Below are 20,457 nucleotides of genomic sequence, written 5' to 3' on the forward strand. Positions count from 1 at the left end.
GGATTTAGTTTCCTGGTTTTAGTTTTTTTTTTTATCCTTGTTGCGGGTACTGTCTCTTCCTGACTCGATTTATGCACTTACAGAGATAATCTCCGAGGGGAAACAAAACTAGAGGGGAAAGGGGAAGAATGGTTTGGGAATTGACTTAAAGGTAAAGTTAGGAGATTAGTGTGAGCTAAGGATGAGTAGCACTACTGCTGAAGCACGAGTTGTGGGAATATGTGAAAGAGTTTAAGGAAGTGAATCCCAGACTGATGTGGGAGATGAAAGTGGATTACGAAAGATACATGATTATTAGTGTTTGTGCACCATGACATAAGGGGACTAAGGAAAAGACTCATGTGTTTTGAGAGGAGTTGAGTGTGTCGGTTGTTTTGATGCAAGAAATCGAGTACGAGGGATGGATGATTTTAAAGCACGATTGGATAATGTGGGAGTCGAGGGTATGTTTGTGGTATCCGGTATTGTAAATAAGAATGTTGAACGGCCTATGGAATTGTGTGCTAGAAAAGGACTGATGATGGGGAATACCTGGTTTAACATGGGCATGCATAAGTAAACATGAGTGAGTGGGAAAGATGGTAAAGGAGCATCATTGGTATATGTTCCAACTGATTGGCGTGCAAAGGAGAGACTTGTTTGTGACTGTACTGAGAGGGGCAGCTGGTGGGATGTCTTACTGTTACTTAGTGGAGGCAAGGGTGAAGATTTGTAGAGACAACTTGAAAAGAGGAAATGATTTGGGTTGGAAGACGGTTATGAAAATGAGTGAGCTAGGAAAAGAGGCTTGTGAGAAGAGATACCAGGAGAGACTGAAGGTAGAATGACAGAGAGTAAATGAAGTTAGGGGAGTGGGTGAGGAATTGGAGGCATTTAAGGAAGCACTGCTTACATGTGCGAGAGAAGTGTGTAGCGCACGGAAGGTGGGAGATGGACAGGTGAGAAAGGGTATTGAGTGGTGAGGTGAGGAAGTTAAGTTACTATTGAAAGAAAACAGGGTGGTTTACTGCAGGGAAGGAGTGCAATGATTGGGAGATGTGCAAGAGAAAGCGGCAGGAATTCAAGAGGAAGTTCTAATGGAAACTTCAGTGAAGGAAGCAAATGAGGAAGTGGTACGAACCAGAAATGATGTGAAGAGGCAATTAGGTGCGTATTTTGAAGGGTTGTTAAATGTGTTCGACGATAGGGTGGCAGACGTGGGATGATTTGGACTTGGAGGTAAGTGAGGTGAGAGAATCATCGAAAGACAGCCCCCAACTTCACCACAACGGGTGGCTCAGATCACTTGGGTCTTCCCGGAATCACCTGTTTGTCTTTTCTCTCTCCCTTTGGTTCCTAGTGAGGCAACTGTTTTCTTTCTCCCTTTGATTCCTGGAGAGGCCCTGATCACGGGTGCTGGTGGGCACGTCAAGGTCTGACCTCTCTACAGAGTACCCTTCCCCGGCTTCCACGAGGGGTGTGTTTGCTCACCAACACCAGCGGGGAGGATGAATAGCGGGGTTGTCTACCGGCCAGCCGCCCGCTTGGACGAGCAATTCAAACCCAGTCCACAGATTTTCATACAGCGACGCTGACCACCGCACCACGTGTGCTTGTATTCGAAGATTCGTCTTTTTACACTTTTTTTTCCCATCTTTACACTTGATCTCCGTACAGCCGTGATCCTCGTTGCTCAACACAGATTCTCTCTAGTATAGGCACGTCCTCTGAACTCATGAATATCTAACATGAACGAAGAGAATCCTGTATCACTTTCACGTCATTAAAAGGCAATGTGGTGAGAAAGGACCATGTAACACAATTCAGACGGCCCTGTTCAGCGTTATAACCCCACTGTCTGCATGGCAATGTATGAATATCATCTTCCTCTTTTTTTCTGAGGGATAAGAGCAAAATGGCACTGCAATGCTCTGAGGAAATTCAAGCATCGTCTCCACCGTCGCTGCCTGATGCGGCGCATGAAGCCATCAAACCATCTGAAGGACAGCTGTGAGTGTACATGTTATGACCCCCCATTGGAGACCGGAAGGCAACTGACCTTCAGAAGTATAGGAGTACGAGGGTGGAGGAGGAAGAGAGGGAGGAGGAGGAGGAGGAGGTCGGTTATATATACAGCTCAAGGTTAGAACACTTACGTGTCTGATATACGGTGGGGAGGACCCTTGAGCTCCGTCATGACGCGCGCTGCCCTGTCGCGACCCTCTGGTGAAATACGCCTTCGTCTACTTCATGGGCATGTTCCTATGTCGCAACATGAACTTGTCTGATGGTTGCTGTCTGAATTACTTATTTATCCCTTGAATTCACACAGGTGAGCGAGGGCAAGACTCTCTCTCTCTCTCTCTCTCTCTCTCTCTCTCTCTCTCTCTCTCTCTCTCTCTCTCTCTCTCTCTCTCTCTCTCTCTCTCTCTCTCTGTTACCTAGGTATGCGCCCCTGTCTGTCAGGCTGAGCGGCTTTGCCAATCACGAAATTGACGTCGGTGATGAGCAGGGGCTAATCCCCAGGTCGGTTCCCACACACTGAGGTAATCAGGCTCTGGGGAGAACCTTTAATTCCACCTCTAGAGGATGAGGACCCCGCCTTCTGCCTCACACACCCACCTCCACCACTTCATCAACCTCGACAGATGGTCGACGCAAATATCATGTAGTCTACCCCATCGGAATCCATTTTCTGTGTCATTTAGAGCAAGATACAATGGAAATCAAGATACAATGGAAAAAGTTCTCTGTCATTAACAAAAACGTATTCATCTTTTGTTGAAAAAAGAAAAGAAAAAACTCACTTTGCATTACGCACGGTGAAAAAAGTATCTTCCTGGTTGGGTCCGATGAATTTCGAAATGATCACTACGACTCGTATTATTTTGGTAGGGTTGGTAAGCGTGAATTTGAGACAAATTTCTTAACAATTACAGTAGCCCTACTTTATAGTTCTTTCCAATGAAATATGAAATGATTATAACGGTCATTATGACACATGACAGGACATGTCTCTAGCAGTTGATATATTGCGTATCAAGTAACCAGGGCCACTAGTATGAGACCAGACCAATGGCCAATTCTCAAAATCTTTCGTTCGTTGGGTCATATTTTTACACCCTAAAAAGTGGAGAGATACTTTTTTTTTGGGCCTTGTGTACGTGGTATGCATGCGTCCTATGAGAAAATAGCTGAGACATAAATTCACGTGAGGCACCCCTCTGTTGAGGGCTGCACGAGGGAGACATGAATATTACAGCCATAAAGTGTTATTAAGAGGATATGGTCGCTCAGTGTCGTGCGCGTCACGATGGGTAAAGGTTCTTGCAGAGCCGGGGGCTCGCTCGCTGAGTGAGTCATACCTCAGCCACAGGGAGAGAGAGAGAGAGAGAGAGAGAGAGAGAGAGAGAGAGAGAGAGAGAGAGAGAGAGAGAGAGAGAGAGGACGCACCTCACTATTCAAACAACTGTGAAAGACAAAAGGACAATGGCTGGATCGTTACACCTCGATCCTTCCAGTCTTCACTCTGTTCAGACATTGGTACGAAGTAAAAAGAAAAGGAAAAGGAAAAAAGAATTTAGATTCACTGAAAAAATACTTTCAGGCAGTTGTTTTCTCTCGCTATACACCATGCCACCAGCCAACGTCCATCACCCACACTGCAATAGATAGATGGATAGGTAGATAGGTGGATAGATAGATGGGTGGATAGACAGATAGGTGGATAGATAGACAGGTGGATAGATATATAGATGGAAAGATATACCCAGTTGCTTCTCCTGTACATTATCTAGGTAGCGTCAGGAACAAACAACTAATGGCCTCGCTTGCTCACTTCCATTCTCTGGCTTTCATGTTTAATGTACTGATACCAGAACTAACCATCGGCAGCCAAGTCGCTGGTTTACCCTGACCGCTTCATGCGCCTTGGTTCGTCCACTTCAACAGCGCGTCACGTCCCCCTCCTACCATAGTCCAGATACCACATTGATCCATTGTTTTCTATCCCATGCACGCCTCTCACCCTCCTGACATGAATGTTCAGGACCTCAGTACCCCAAAGCCACCTTCCATCTCTTTCCTGGTCTCCCCTCTGCTGTAGATCAGTTCCACACGAAGTCTTTTGTGAGACATCTGAAAGTTTTCTTTATAGTCAAACGTGTCGTAAGAGGCGACTAAAAGGGGTGGGAGTAGGGGTGGCTGGAAATCCTCCCCTCATATTTTACTCTTAAAAGAAAAAAGGAATAGAGAAGGGGCCCAAGTGAGGACTTTTCCTCTCTTAGGCTTAGTCATCTGTTCTTGACGCTACCTCGCTGACGCGGGAAATGACAAATATGTATGAAAAAAAAATAATTGGAAGTATACTGTGTCGTAAGCCCACACGATCAGAACTGTGCAGCATTATATGCACATAATATAACCAGTGATGACTTGGCCTGGTGTTTGGCCACACAATCCCGGCGAAAAGATAATGTCATGAAATATTTTCAACCCTGCTCTCTCTGGCACGACGCTTATTATGATACGATATATGTTCTAACCCAGACACCTCTGCTGAGGGATCTCAGTGACGGCTAATATGTTGTATGTTTAATCCAGTCATATCTGCCAAGTGCTGTTAAATGAGGGTCGTTTGTTATTAAACTATCCATTACGGTTATATTTTGTTGGGTTATGAAAGCCGACTGCGGCAAAGCGAGTGTTAGGATTTATGACATCCATTACGGAGCGCTTTTATTGGTTGAAGCTGTTGAATGTAACTGTTAGCTTGAAAAAATTATGTGAAGAATTATTGCATTGGAGATGAGTTGACCAGTGACCTTAAGTGTATACAGCGGTGTATTAACATGGTATGAACTGTGGTCACATTGTATGAATTATCTCCCTCTTCTCTCTCCTGCTCCACTCCATTTCCTCTAGATCTTCGTCAGTTATCGAAAGTCCTGGCGATTCCATTTCCTTAGTTCCCCCCCCCCCCCTTCTTCATCAGTTCGATCTCCGTTGTCACCACCCACTCCCTTCCATATGAACCACCACGTCGTCCAGACTGATATCTCTGGTATCTTCGATTTCGCTGCTCCGTTCAAGGCGCAAATGTTTCCAATTTTTATCCGTGACCCAGTTCCCTGGTTGCCACCCCCCTCCCCTTTCCTCCCTCCATGCAGCCAAGATGAACAACCTGCTCAGCTGTCTTATTGCCTCCTGTCTCCAGGTAGCCCCCAGAGATTTGTCGTACGGCTCTTCTTCCTTCAACTTACACATCATCCGTGACCCACATGAACCACAGATAAACACACACACACACACACACACACACACCCACACACACACACACACACACACACACAGAGTGGTCAGTGGAAGAAAGGTTTGTGGCTTCCATGAAAAACAATTTGTAATCTCAACTATCCGGAGCAGCAGAAGTGGCCTTTCTTCGTCCGTTCCTGGCGCTACCTCGCGAACGCTGGGAACGGCGATCAAGCATGAAAGATCCATGTATATATATACATCAAGATACATGCATATATATACATCAAGAAAGTATCCTTAAACCACCTTATTTGTTTTAGTTGATGAATCTGTTCATTCCCACCCGTTGGGGATGTCTTCCTGAGTTGATTGCCTCCATATCGAATTTAAACTGAAGCTACAAATTGACCCCCGCCACATTTTCCTTCCGAAAAAAAGAATGTTTTCTTCTCGTCAATTCCTTCGGGTAGAAACAGGTTTGCGAATTCTTTTGGCGGTATATTGTTGCGTCCACTTTAACTCCACATCGCAAAGACGGGAAAGCCAGTTGGCTGAGAGAGAAAACATCTTTTATGAGCCATTGTGAAGATATCTTCTTTTTATCTATCTTTCAGACAACACTGTTCTCAACCTCCGTCGAGAAGTATTCATTTTAGGTTTTTTTTTAAAGTGGAAAATGGTGTGTTGGCTTTAGTTATTGTTCCGTTTTCTAATCGGGGTTAAACTGTGTAAACTTTGTTTATAGTCCTGCCTCCAAGAAGTGGAGCTCCCTATAGTGTGTTTGCTTTGTTTACTGCCTGCCTCCAAAAATCTGAGCTATCTCATGCTTCCTTCTTGACACTCCCACTTTCGTAAGCATGGGGCTGTACTGTGTGTCAACTCAGGGTTGGGACACCAGCGGAACGCGATCTTCCTCATACTCACTGAGGGATATCATTGATTCCGTTTTCTACCCTGCTTACATATGCCCATGGCCATTGAGAGATATCATCGATTCCATTTTCTATCCTAGTACTACGCCTTGGGACGGATCTGTGTATAAGGGGGGGACTGATGTCATTATTGCGCCTTTTATGTCAGTCATAAAGAACCTCCCTTGAAGGAGAGAGAAAGCCTTCAGCATGCAACATGTGCCAGGAGAGCTTTTACCGTTGATGTGCCACGGGCCATACGGTTCCTTTTGCGTTCATATCATCCCCCAGGGATAACTGTTCTTAATTCGATGTTCCCTGGCGGAAGAAAGGAACTGGAGGGTAGCTGTGGTCAGCGCTCAGAGGGATGGAGTCACTGGTTCATGAAAGTCACTTGGGTTATCTTTCATTCGTCTGGAAGACGTAGGTTTCCGAGCATCATCTACTGTACGCGCGGTAAGAAAAAAAAAAAAAAGTATCTTGCCACTTTTTGTGTGAAACAATATGACACCACGGGTGAAGGATTTTGAGAAATTCCCGTTAGTCTGACCTCACATTGGCATCCCTGCTCTCATGATATATTGATTGCCAGCGACATTTCCTGTCATGTCCCATAATGAATGTTACATTGATTTCACATTTCGAAGGAAGTGACAATAAAGTAAGGATACCATGATTATCATAAGGAATTTCACATTTACGCCAACCAACCTTACATGAGTCATACTGATCATTTCGAAATTCATCGGACCCCTTAAGGAATGTATATTTTTTATCAAGAGTATATCTCATCTTTTACTTGAAATTAGACATTTTTCGTCAGTCGATATGGTCCTCTTTTTTATCACATGGTAGTTTGGCTTACATACTAATGAGTAAATAAGTCTGTGGCCAAAGATAACTATTCAGTTTTAGTTAACTCGTCTCGTATCATTTATTTTCATTTAGTTTACACAAACATCAATTTACTTGTAGATAGCCTTTAGAGTATGATGGTTTACCTCGCTCATCATCAGGAGATAATTATGTGTCCATAAACTTCTCTTCTCTGGACTCAGTTTTTTTTTCCCCGGATCGTAAGAATATGATCAAGGTACGAAAAAGAAAAGGATTTTTCTTATCTCTCTTTAAGGAGCCTCAAACCTTACCAGTCGACTCGTGTGAACCCATGTGGAAGGTCTTCTTCACCAAGAGGTAATAAGGCGACGCAATCTACTGCCCTGAGCTCTGCAACTGACACTTCCTTCTTGTCACGGCTTCAGTGGTGGAGAGAATTCATCTCCGCACCATCTGTCGAGACGGGAAAATATAGGATGGTACCATCTGCTCACGAGAGAGAGAGAGAGAGAGAGAGAGAGAGAGAGAGAGAGAGAGAGAGAGAGAGAGAGAGAGAGAGAGAGAGAGAGAGCTGGTGCGAACTGGTTTAAGTCTTTCGCCAACCCGTAATTAACCATTTTTCTCAGGAAGTGCCTTATTCTTTTTCCCCCCGCCCCTCCCCTGGTCCTCCTCATTGTATACCAGTTTTTGATAAAAGTTTGAACCGAGTGGCTCTGCAGGGGAGGTGATTACCTGTCAGTTCTCCCAAGGCTTCTGCCACCTTGGACCGCAAGATTGAAATTGCCTTCATGGCAACTTTACGAGGAGAAAAATGAACTCAAGTTTAAAAGTTGATAAAGGAATTTAGACCCTTCGCCTCGCCATGTTGGCCTCACCCTAGAGAACTTTCAGAATGAAACAACCTCATTATTATTTTCCTTTCCCCGTCTCCAGTGTAGATGTTTAGTGTGCGAAGAGGTAGACGGAGTGACGGTCTAACATACGGTAGTAACTTTCCACAGAGCATCGGAATAGCCAGGATCTAGATGATCCTGCGGGAAGTGAAGAGCATCAGAACCTATCAAGATATCAGTGATATCACAGCCGTAGGAGGTCGTGCCACCAATTGCCCTGCTCCCTCTACCACAAGACCTTCTCCAGCACCGCCACTAGTTGCCTCCCTCCACCACAAGACCTCCTCCAACACCACCAGTTGCCTCCCTCCACCACAAGCCCTACCCCAGCACCACAAGTTGTAGCTTCTGCATCATCACTCGTAACCAATGGATTAATACCTCGTCGCTTTGGCGTACTTTACTTGTAACTTTGGCGTCATCACCTGTACCTTGTAGCGGCGTAATCACTTGTATCATGTGCGTCATCGTTTACATCTTTGTGTTATCATATTGTCGCTTTCGCGTCAGCATTTGTAGCTTTTGCGTCATCACCTGTACCTTTGCGTCATTTACGTTGTTGCTATTACGTCAGTACTTGTACCTTTGCGTCGTTACAGCGTGCCTCTGCGTCATTACACTGTTGCTTTTTGGTCAGCACTTGTTGCTTTTACGTCATCAATTACGTCTTTCATCGTCATCAGCTGAGGTAGAGTACATCACCAATAATGATCGTCCACGTCATCATTGCGTACTTAACACGTCATCGCCTTAGATTTTACGTCATCAGCATGTCTGTCTCAAACCATTATCATGCCGAGGTTCTACGTCATCAACAAGGTCATCAGCCTTTTGCCTCATCAGAATATCCTTCCTACGTCATCACGTCAAGGTCCTCTCATCATCAATAGAGGCCAACTGACGTCACCAATTCAAGCCTCTGCGTCATCGGAAGAGCTCCATACGTCATAGCCTCAGGCTTTGACGTCACTTCCACGTCATTAACTTCAACCTTAATACGCGTCCAATTTGGGCTCCCCAAAGTTATATGGCCTCCTTCATAATTCATCAGGCTTTCTGCATCACTGCGCTCAAAAAGCTCTAATTAACGGCTCAAGGAAAACGAAGAGGTTTAAATTTCTTAGGAAACCCTGATATGTATTTGCATTTCCAATTAGAAACCTTCTGGGACACACAACACACACACACACACACACACACACACACACACACACACACACACACACACACACACACACACACACACACACACACACACACAAACACACACACACACACACAAACACACACACACACACACACGCGCGCGCGATTCATGGCTATCTTACTCACTCCAGTTTTACTACTTTTGGACCCATTCCACAGAGATGAGTACACGAGCGAGACCGCCCTTAGGGGTGTATGCGCTGTACATCACCCCAGCAGGTGGAGGAAAGAAGTAGTTTCCAGCGAGAGAGGTCGAGGCTGAAATAGCAACGCTGACCGTAGTGAATGGGAGGACGGGCCTTGGGAGGGAGGAAGGGAGGGTGGCATGGGGTAGGGGGGTGGAGGGGGGGAGGGGGTAGCATCACAGATTGAGGGTAATGAGTTTCAAGGTCAGGAGCCGACCGCTGTGTTCTGCTGCCAGACCCTCCTCCTCACCTGGCCTACCCTCCCTCACACTCATGTCTTGTCCCTACCTCATGTTCAGCTCCCCTCCCTCACGTTCAGCTCCCCTACCTCACGTCTAGTCCACCCCTTACGACGCCTGTCTTGTGCCAACATCATGTCCAGTCCCCTTCCCCTCATGTCAGCCTCATTCCCTCATACTTACCTTCTCTGTCCCTCATGCCCAGCCTCCCTGCTTCATGTTCAACTCCCCCCCCCCCCTCCTTCATGTCCAGGCCCTTACTCATGTCCTATCCGAACCTCATGTCAAGTCTCCTCTCTCATGTCTAATCACCATTCCTCATGTCCAGCCTCCTCCCTCATGTACATTTTCTACATTTCCAGCCACCTCTCATGTTCGTCCCCTCCCTCATATATATATGTCCAGCCCCCTCCCACAGGTCGATCCCCTCCCTCATGTCCAGGAGCACCTCCCTCTTTATCTATCTCCCTCACTTATTGACCATCCTCTTCCTCATGTACCCTCATGTCCTGAGGTAGCAGCGGTTTAGATTTAGCGATAACTCCAAAGAGAGATCTGGTTAGTGTCTGTGAGGCTGGTGAGGACCAAGATAACAGTGATCATAGTGTTATCGCAATCACCGTTATCTTCCATCCGGTGTGAAAGATAACAACATGATGATATCAGATCTGAGGTAAGCTGACTTGGATGAAATGGCATCCTCCGTCACTGTCTTGCGAAATTTTTCCACCTTCACTGTCCTCATAACTCTCACCATCACTGTCACTGCACCCTTGATTCTTACCCTCCGTGTCAGTCCCCCTGACTTTCATTATCATCACTGTCTCTGTCCTCCTAACTCCCATCATCAGTATCACCATCCTCTCAACCCTCATCATCACTATCAGTATCCGCCCAACCCTCATTATCTCTGCCACTATCCTCCCAACTCTCATCATCACTATCCACTCAACCCTCATCATCACTATCACTATCCACTCAACCCTCATCATCACTATCACTATCCCCCAAGCTTGAATTCCAATTACTCTTCTCACACAAAAACTACAAAATGCACCACAAAAATACACTAGAGAAGAAAGCAAACAGCAGCAGCCTTTTGGAGTTATTCTGAGATTGTTTGTAGTTGCGAGCGAGAGAGATATAGAGATTAGTGTGGTACAAGTAGGAATGCAAGTATTATGAACTTTTGTAAAAATGCTCCTCAACTTTATCTGTAACTAAGGAGGCGCAGATAATGTTTTAGCTGTGGACGTGAAGGGAAAAGTATTTGCCGTCAACCTTGTCCCTAAACTTGTGTTCTGTATATTCTTTCAGACACTGCGATTGGTTAATCATTCCACACATCAGAATTCATTTACCATCAGTAAACTCAGGTCTGTCATTCAGTCAAAGTCACTTCCAAATGTAGACGTTTTACTTTCTGTCGCCGCTTTGTTTCCTATCTTCATCATCATCATTATCATCATCACCATCATCACTCTTACCTTGTCCACCTTCATCACTATCTTCGCACGAATCCCCGCCATCTTCGTCCTCAGGGAGGCCAGGTAAGGGTAAGGGCTAAGGGGATAAGGCTAATGGAGAGGGTGAAGAATGAGGAGGAAACAGATGGTGGACGTCGATGCCTCGCGACGTGTCTGGCTGTCGTCTCGACGTGTTGTTGCAATCAGACGAAAGTTATTCCCTGCAATCGGTCTTTCCTTCGCTAACGTCCTGTGATCCAGGGCCAGCCAATCAAGGCAAATTACAGCTTTATATCTCACGTTCGAAGAAGCTGGAATGATCTTGGAATCATAATTTTTAAGTCTGGAAAGATCTTGGACTCATGGGTTCGAAAGTGGAAGGAAGAACTTGGATACGAGGCTGGAATGATCCAGAACTCATGGGTTCGAGACTCTAGAATGCTCTTGGACTCATAGGCTCGAGACTGGAATAGCGTTTGACTTACGGACGTGAGATTAAGAGAGAGAGGTTTTCTGTCGCATGTATTTGGGAACGGAATAATCTCTGAGTTATGTGACAGAATGAAATAAATCATCTCTGAATTACGAGCTATAAAAGTGAAATGACTCCTAAGTTCCCCTGTTTGAAATTGAAACAATCTGTAACTTGTTTCCAGATGGAAAGGATCAATAAGTCGTGTGTCTGAGAGCAAAATGTGTGCAGAGCTATGTGTTTGAAGATGGAATTTCCTTGGAATGTAAGTACATCATAGGCCGCAGCAAAAAGGTTTTCCAGAGGGAGAAAGGGATTCGTTTTTGCAGCCATCAACATCGAGACAGTACTGGTGCGTTGCTTCACATGATAACAGAACTTCACTGTTGATTCAGATGGATCTATCCCGCTTCACTATCCTCAGGCTCTCTACTGGTCTTTTTTCTTACCTCCTGTTCCATTTATAATTCCATCCCCTTCACTCTCATATTTGTTCTTCTCCCTTTGCCATCCTATACTGATCTAATTACCACCCCCCTGCTGACTTGCCATCCTCCCACATAGCTCTTTCTCGCCCCTCTGCCTCAGTCCTTCCATAAAACAGTTCCACGAAAGATTTTCCTCCCCTGGCAGGTTTGGGTGAGTCGTGGCTCCTCCGTCAATATTACCCGCCCACAGATGACTCTCCTACACTATCCCCCGCACGTCCGCCGCCAACAATAACAGTGCCCATTTTCTTTCACCTTCTCCTGTGCTCTTCCACTCTGAAACCTGAGAAAATCAAGGGAATTTCCTCCCGCCACTTGTCTCTCCCGGAAACCCCAGCTCCAGCGAGAGGCAACGTTCTCACAGTGCCCTCGGTTATTGGGAGGGGGAACGTTTTTAATAGCCTCTGTTGTTGAGATGATGGTGTAGTCACAGTAGCTGCTGCTGCTGCTGAGAAGGTCGTGTTGTCAGTGAAACCCCCAGCTCGTGAGCTGGGAATGCTGACACACAACCCCCATCGTCGCTAGATTAATAAACGGAACTACTGTGGTACAGGGGATGTGGTATGGGTGTGGTACCAGGGATATGGCAAGGTATGAGGTATAGGCGAAGCACCAGCTGTGTAGCATGGGTGAGGCACAGTTGCAACGCCACTGTATGTTCAACCATCCAACCCTATGTCCCGACACCTGTTGAACTATACGTATATTTCCTCTCTGTCGTCTCATGTATCTTTTAAGGATAGCAAATCAATCAACCTTAGATTTTTAACGATTGAAATATATCAGTTTATAAAAGGTCAAAAAAGCAGTAATCCTTCTCGTCGATACTTTTGCCATAGTGTTTCACAAACTAGTCACTCAAGCAGGTATCTAAATTTGGTCCTTGATGCACGGAATCTTCCATTATTCAAACAAACGTTATGACGAAGCTGTGCATGACTCGTGGGTCGATGTCTGTGACATTTACGGTAGCGCAGCGATAGCCAGAGTGCTTACAGCAACACTCCCACATGCAGTCCTTAACGGGCAGAGTGGGTGTTCTGACCTGAGGTATGCACGTTGCTATAGACGACTGTGAACGTCAAACTTCCTGCCCATGAAGGTCATTTGGCATGCCAGAACCTGACACTCTTATTCTCCTGGTCAGCTTAAGACTCGAAGAACAAAAGACACATCTCATTGCAGATAAACGGAGATCATTTACTCTCTCCACTCACCAGGAGATTCGGTTAATAACTAGTCTGATCTTGTGCTAATGAGGAGTCGGGTTGTCCGAACACATTCACTTCACTTGGAACTAACAAGTAACTTTACACGTGTGAGGACAAAGCGCCTTTGTAAGGAGTATCCCGCCTTAACCTTCGTTCATCCAGTAGCCAACACAGTACGCTTTAACTTCGTTCTTCCTGGATTGGAATATTTGCTAGTCGTTTTTTCCTGTGTTCCTGCTCCTCTGTAGTTGTCCAGCTCAAGCTTTGAACTCTGAATCCCTCTCCCTCCATTACATATAGCTAGAGAGCTACCAATACACGCATACAGTCAAGCGTCCCTCCTTCGACGTGGGTGCAGCTATGCATCGAAGACCATACGTCACCGCTAAAACGCGCGTACCCTCACTCATTCCCGGATCACAACACATCATGCATCTCCAAACCCCGTCTTACGCAGTCATGCATCTCCATCTCGACTCACGTGCAATCATGCATTTCCACCTTGCCCAAAACATTCAGGCGTCCACTATCATTACCACGCACAGGTTGAGAAAGGCAGACCTCTCCAGCTTACGACTGAGACTAGCAAGCGCCCCACTTCCTCACATGGTACCACAGCAGACGACAAGTAATTTGTGTACACGAAAGAAAACGAGAAAAAGCTTCCTCTAAGTTCTAGGTCAGGGTTCCCGTGAACCACCTTCTTTTTTCCTCCCGGCGTTTGGCATGAGTAAATCTTCATTTTTGCGAATCCTACATAATGCCCTTCCCCACATCGGAAATCCTGGTGTAAATCCTGTCTAATGAATGTTGCCTCTGATATCCCGATATCAGAAAAGGGAAATGGGTTCCACACTGCGAGCCGCAAGAGATCAAATCTCTTTTACTGCTCTTCTGCCCAACGGAAATAGTGCGCATGTGCTTGAGACTGCGGAATCCCAGCGACATGCACATACACTGTATATATATATATATATATATATATATATATATATATATATATATTTTTTTTTTTTTTTTTTTTTTTTTTTTTTTTTTTTTTTATACTTTGTCGCTGTCTCCCGCGTTTGCGAGGTAGCGCAAGGAAACAGACGAAAGAAATGGCCCAAACCCCCCCCCCCCCATACACATGTACATACACACGTCCACACACGCAAATATACATACCTACACAGCTTTCCATGGTTTACCCCAGACGCTTCACATGCCTTGATTCAATCCACTGACAGCACGTCAACCCCTGTATACCACATCGCTCCAATTCACTCTATTCCTTGCCCTCCTTTCACCCTCCTGCATGTTCAGGCCCCGATCACACAAAATCTTTTTCACTCCATCTTTCCACCTCCAATTTGGTCTCCCTCTTCTCCTCGTTCCCTCCACCTCCGACACATATATCCTCTTGGTCAATCTTTCCTCACTCATTCTCTCCATGTGCCCAAACCATTTCAAAACACCCTCTTCTGCTCTCTCAACCACGCTCTTTTTATTTCCACACATCTCTCTTACCCTTACGTTACTTACTCGATCAAACCACCTCACACCACACATTGTCCTCAAACATCTCATTTCCAGCACATCCATCCTCCTGCGCACAACTCTATCCATAGCCCACGCCTCGCAACCATACAACATTGTTGGAACCACTATTCCTTCAAACATACCCATTTTTGCTTTCCGAGATAATGTTCTCGACTTCCACACATTTTTCAAGGCTCCCAAAATTTTCGCCCCCTCCCCCACCCTATGATCCACTTCCGCTTCCATGGTTCCATCCGCTGACAGATCCACTCCCAGATATCTAAAACACTTCACTTCCTCCAGTTTTTCTCCATTCAAACTCACCTCCCAATTGACTTGACCCTCAACCCTACTGTACCTAATAACCTTGCTCTTATTCACATTTACTCTTAACTTTCTTCTTCCACACACTTTACCAAACTCCGTCACCAGCTTCTGCATGTATGTATGTGTGCGTGTGTGTATTTTATAGCGTCAAAAGTAAAGTTCCTCAAACATTGCAAGGATAGAACGAACACCATAACATGAAATCAGGCAAGGAACTTGTCAGAAAAAATATCAAGAATTTCTGTCACAGTACAAGAGTGATGGATGAATGGGATAAACTGAATGACAGAATTGTAAATGTGGACAGCAGACAGGTGTTTAAAAAGTTGTGTGACTGTAAAAAGGGTTCAAGAGACGGGTCCTCACGAGTGTAGAACTCCCGCCCCGTGCAGCACAAACAGGTGATAGCAAACACACACAATTACTGGAAATATTTACAAAATTATTAAAGAAAAGGTTCTAGAGAGTTAAGGGGGTGAATGTCCCCCTTTGTTGAATGGAGACAAATTTTTTGAGGATGTGATTTTGGCGTCTCTCACACGCATCAATACAGAGGTGCTTGGTAGAGCCCGAAGTATATCAGGTCAAACCCTCATTCATTCTTGTCTTCCATAGATCTTCTCTATTCCCTGCCTTAGCGAGGTAGCACCAGGAACATACATCTAAGGGAAAAAAATCACTCTTCACTTGGCAGCTTCCTCTGTTCCTTCTTTTGAAATGCAATATTATAGGAGGGGAGATTTCCAGACTTCCTCGCTTGATCCACTCTCTTATCCCCAGAGACTCTCGCGGGATACGTGGTCTTTCATCTTTCTTTCTCCCTTGTCCTCAGGGATATTCTTTGATCATATGAACACTATTATCCACGTTTCATGTTGCATATACACAGGCGAGAGGCCCAGTAGCAATGTTTCAAACGTGAGTGCTTAGATATTAGCAAGGACAGGGCTGCCAAGAGGTGAGAGAGAGAGAGAGAGAGAGAGAGAGAGAGAGAGAGAGAGAGAGAGAGAGAGAGAGAGAGAGAGAGAGAGAGAGAACAAAACAGACAGACACAGACAGACAGACAGAGAAAAACTCAAAGCTACTACCAAGATTCGATCACCAAACGTCATCAAAACTCAAATCTTTAAAGAGAATTTGGCTGCGAGATTCTGTCCTCCTATCCACTCCCGCAGGCATGGATCCGGTCCATTAACGTCTATCCATTCTGCCTGGAGAGGGACACCCCTGCCATCTTAACACCTATTCATACCCGATGTTTTCTTTTCCTGTTTTCTTTCACGGGAAACTTAATTAGAAGCTTCAGTTTGGGAGGAAAACGTATCTTTTATCTTCAACAGTTTAGGGTTTTGCAAAATTCTCTCAGAAATTTATGCGTGAACCTGAGACCCACCTTTGATCTGGGACCTCCTCTTTAAAAATCTTAATCTGAAACCCCCTTCACTATAGGAACTTCAACGTCAGACCCCTTCACTTTAGGGTCTTTGATCTGAGACCCCCTTCACTATTGGGACTTTAACCTGAGATTTCTTTACTTTGGGGCTTCAACCTGATACCCCTTCACTTTAGGGTCTTTAACCTGTCACCCCTACACTTTAGGGTCTTTAACCTGCAGCTCTTCACTTTAAGGACTTTAACCTTAGACCCATTCAGTTATAGAAACCTAATCATAAGACCCGTTCACTTTAAGGACTTCGCGAATTACACTGACACAAATCAGCAAGAGTGTTTAAGCACTCATTCATTATTGTGTTTTGATATGATTATTTTTCTTTTTCCGTTGAGCATTTGACGCATAAAGTCGAGTGTAATTGATGGCCGTATTCTTCACACTGTTTGCGCCTCATTAGGCTTTAAAGAATTATCAACAAAATTGCACGGTATAATGGATGAATTCAGAGTGAGTCGACCCGTGCATATCTTACACCTGCCAACAACCTTACACTAGTAGTTCGCCCACCTACAAGCAGAATACACTTGTGGTTCGCAACAATACACCTGCCAACGGCATTAGACCACTAGTTTGCAATACTATTCCTGCCAACAACACTAGACCATCCCTACAGCACCCTAAGACCTTTCTAACAACACTAGATCATCCCTACAACACCTCCAGACCTTCCTAACAACACTAGACCATCTCAGAAACAAGTACAGTCTTTCCCGACAAATCCAGACTAACCCAAAAAGTAAGCCACGAGTAAACAGTCAACAGATACAGAAACAACATCTTATCATACATCGAGCAAGAACAAGTAAATAACAATCAAGGAGACAAGTAGAATGTCAGCAAGAACAACAGGTAACCAATATGATAAAAACAACCAGGGCGAGCAACACGTAAACAACCGTGAAGGAAAACAATTCAACAACCAGCAAGAACAAGTAAACAATGAGTAAGAACAACAAGAGCAGCTACAGTAACAGCAAGTAAAGACGAACAACAACAACAACAATACAACAACAACAAGTAACAAACTATTCTCACATCATCATGTAAGGAAATTCCCTGAGATTTGACGTATGAACACATGTGGCAAGGACACACCTGGGAGGACACCTGGCGTTGGTAGGACATGAGGATGCCAATTAGGGACCCGGGGTCATTAGAGGTCGAGGAACTCGAAGACACATGAGGTTATCATGGACGCCAGAGGGAAGGGAGGTAGTTATAGAGAGGTTAGGGTTACATGTTTGGGGCTACGTTATGGTTAAGGAGATATGTAGGTTGTAGGTTGTGAAGAGCCGTAACATGCTGGTTGTAGGTTGGGAAGGGACGTCACATGCTGGTTGTAGGTTGAGAAGGGACGTCACATGCTGGTTGTAGGTTGGGAAGGGACGTCACATGCTGGTTGTAGGTTGGGAAGGGATGTCACAAGCTGGTTGTAGGCTGGGAAGGGACGTCACAAGCTGGTTGTAGGTTGGGAAGGGACGTCACATGCTGGTTGTAGGTTAGGAAGGGACGTCACAAGCTGGTTGTAGGCTGGGAAGGGACGTCACAAGCTGGTTGTAGGTTGGGAAGGGACGTCACATGCTGGTTGTAGGTTGGGAAGGGACGTCACATGCTGGTTGTAGGCTGGGAAGGGACGTCACAAGCTGGTTGTAGGTTGGGAAGGGATGTAACATGCTTGTTGTCGGTTGGGAAGTAATGTAACATGCTGGTTGTAAGTTGTGGAGGGATGCAATATGCTGGTTGTAGGTCGGGAAGGGACGTAATGATGGTTGTAGGTTGGGAAGGAATGTAACATGCTGGTTGTAGGTTGGGAAGGGACGTCACATGCTGGTTGTAGGTTAGGAAGGGATGAAACATGGTGGTTATAGGTTGGGAAGGAATGTAACGTGTTGGGTGTTGGGCACAAGAGATGTCCTACACTGTAGTTCATAGGAATAGAAAATAGATGAACATATGTGCATTCCTCATTAACGTCAACAAAGACATCCAGTCTCCGAAACTTGAGTCTCGGAGTATAATTTAGCGGTGTGGAGGTTCCTGTCATGGTACCGTGAGGCCGATGTGCGACCCTACACACGACTCACAGGTCCTACCCAGAAAGTCAGCTGCAACTCAACCCCTTTCAGCGCTTGAGGGATGGCCAGTAACAGGAACCCATGCCACAGTGGGGATGAGTGAGCGTTAGGCTATGCGTGGCCAGGTGGTGTTAGGAGCACTCTCCCGGCGTCGAGAGTGGGTCAAAGATCCCCAACCACTGCCGTTCTTTCCTCATCTTAAATATAAAAAAAAAAAAGAAGAAAGAAATAAGAAAGAATTAAAGCCAAGTCGTTTCAGGTCAGTGATGTTATAAGTGGACGAATAGGTCGTCGTCTCCGATCCTCGTGGGTAAAAACAACCCTTGAGGTCGTCGGAAGGAGAGCACTTAGTACCGACCCGTTCCATCGCTGTCGCAGTGTAACCCCGAGCCGACACCGCGTCAGTCGCCCACGTACCGTGCGTCTTGCAAATGTAACCCAAATAAAGAAACGTCAAAATGATTACCACTGAAAATAACATCAGTGGCGGAATGGAGCACCTCACGAAATACTCTGATGACTGAGACAGCAGCGGGCTGACCACACGAAAAAGGTAGGTACTGAGAGGGTCACAAACTCACGTGGCGGCGGCTGTGTTAGGGACGAGAGAGGGAGGCAGACGAGCGGTGAGCCGGGACACGGCGGCAGCGGGAGGCAGGAGCACATCCGCTCTCCCTGCAGGATGTTGCTGCACTGAAGGCTCTCCACCCTGCCACCCACAACTCACTGCCACACAGGGAAGAGGAGAGCCGATGCAGGAGCGAGAGAGAAAACGAAATGAGCGAGGAGAAGATTCAGGATAAGAAGAATAGTAGGACTTGCATTAAAGAAAAAAAGAAAAAATATATATCGAGACGAATATGGACATTAGATAATGGAAAGAATGAAGTGAGAAAGATGAAATGACAGCTGACGAACTGAAGTAGAGATAAACAAGCCATGTTGGATCATTTACAGTAAGTGGAGAACTATGTCTTCGTCTATAGTGAATTATATCAATCATGATTATAGAGATACCCCGCGCTCCTGTCTAATAGAACTCCGGTAATGTCCATAGACCCTTTATTGGCTTCGCCTCTATTGCCGTCGAGGACAATCGACCAAAATGTATACAACAAGCCGTATAGTTGATGAGGTAATTGTTTGTTAGCGCTTCAGACTTGACATGCAAACGCACTTTACACCGACTGATCGATGACAGAGCCTTTGTCATGCACTGCCAGTCCTTGTGGCAAGGTGAGAAATTACCTTCATTAAATATGAAATGAGTGACGTCGAATTACGTTCACTTACTGTTCTTCACAGACACTTAGTACATATAGATGTTGAGGGTGTCTCAAGGTTAGGGTCCTATAGATCGGCTGGCATGAAGCTGATAACATTACCAGATATGTGAAACCTTTTTTCATTGATGCTTTAACGCGTTCTGTGAGCTGTGGCCCAGAAGAGGATCTTAGGATAGAGCATGTAGACAAAAGGTTCATGTACTAGGCGTTAGTTATTGAACCATCGTTGTGAATCATGTTGACAAGGATTGGACGGCACTGAATGAATTATTCAACATTTTACATAGCAAGTTAATTGTTTACGATAATGGTACAACAATTATATATAATAAGTGAACTGTTTACAACACGCAGTTGTCATAAACTTTACAAGTCTCCAAGGTAAAACATTGTTCAGAAAGAAGTGTATACACATCCTGTGATATTCGTTTATATAGATGCATAATATAGACAAATACAAATGGAATGTTATACAAAATCATGGACAATACAACTTAGCGAGCTCAAATATTCACAGAAGGCAAACAGATCACAGCCAAAGTTTTAAAACAACCATGTGAATAATGTTGCAGTGTGTGGGATTAATTTTGTTAGGGGAAGTGTATATCTGGTTTGTCCATTATCAACAGGAGGGATAAAACTCCCACGAGTATCT

The 20,457-nt window shown here is 45.2% G+C and overlaps 1 protein-coding gene across 1 annotated transcript in view; it reads right to left on the reverse strand.

The window, feature by feature from the left end:
* LOC139765794 (soluble guanylate cyclase 89Db-like) overlaps positions 1-19,226 on the reverse strand; it is a 53,424-nt gene extending 34,198 nt beyond the window's left edge. Inside the window, exon 1 of the mRNA XM_071693587.1 lies at positions 19,098-19,226. The gene's annotated coding sequence lies outside the window, so the exon portion shown is untranslated. The remainder of the gene's footprint in view (positions 1-19,097) is intronic.
* Between the last annotated feature and the right edge of the window lie 1,231 nt (positions 19,227-20,457).

Source organism: Panulirus ornatus, chromosome 56, assembly GCF_036320965.1.
Source record: "Panulirus ornatus isolate Po-2019 chromosome 56, ASM3632096v1, whole genome shotgun sequence".
Classification (NCBI taxonomy): domain Eukaryota; kingdom Metazoa; phylum Arthropoda; class Malacostraca; order Decapoda; family Palinuridae; genus Panulirus; species Panulirus ornatus.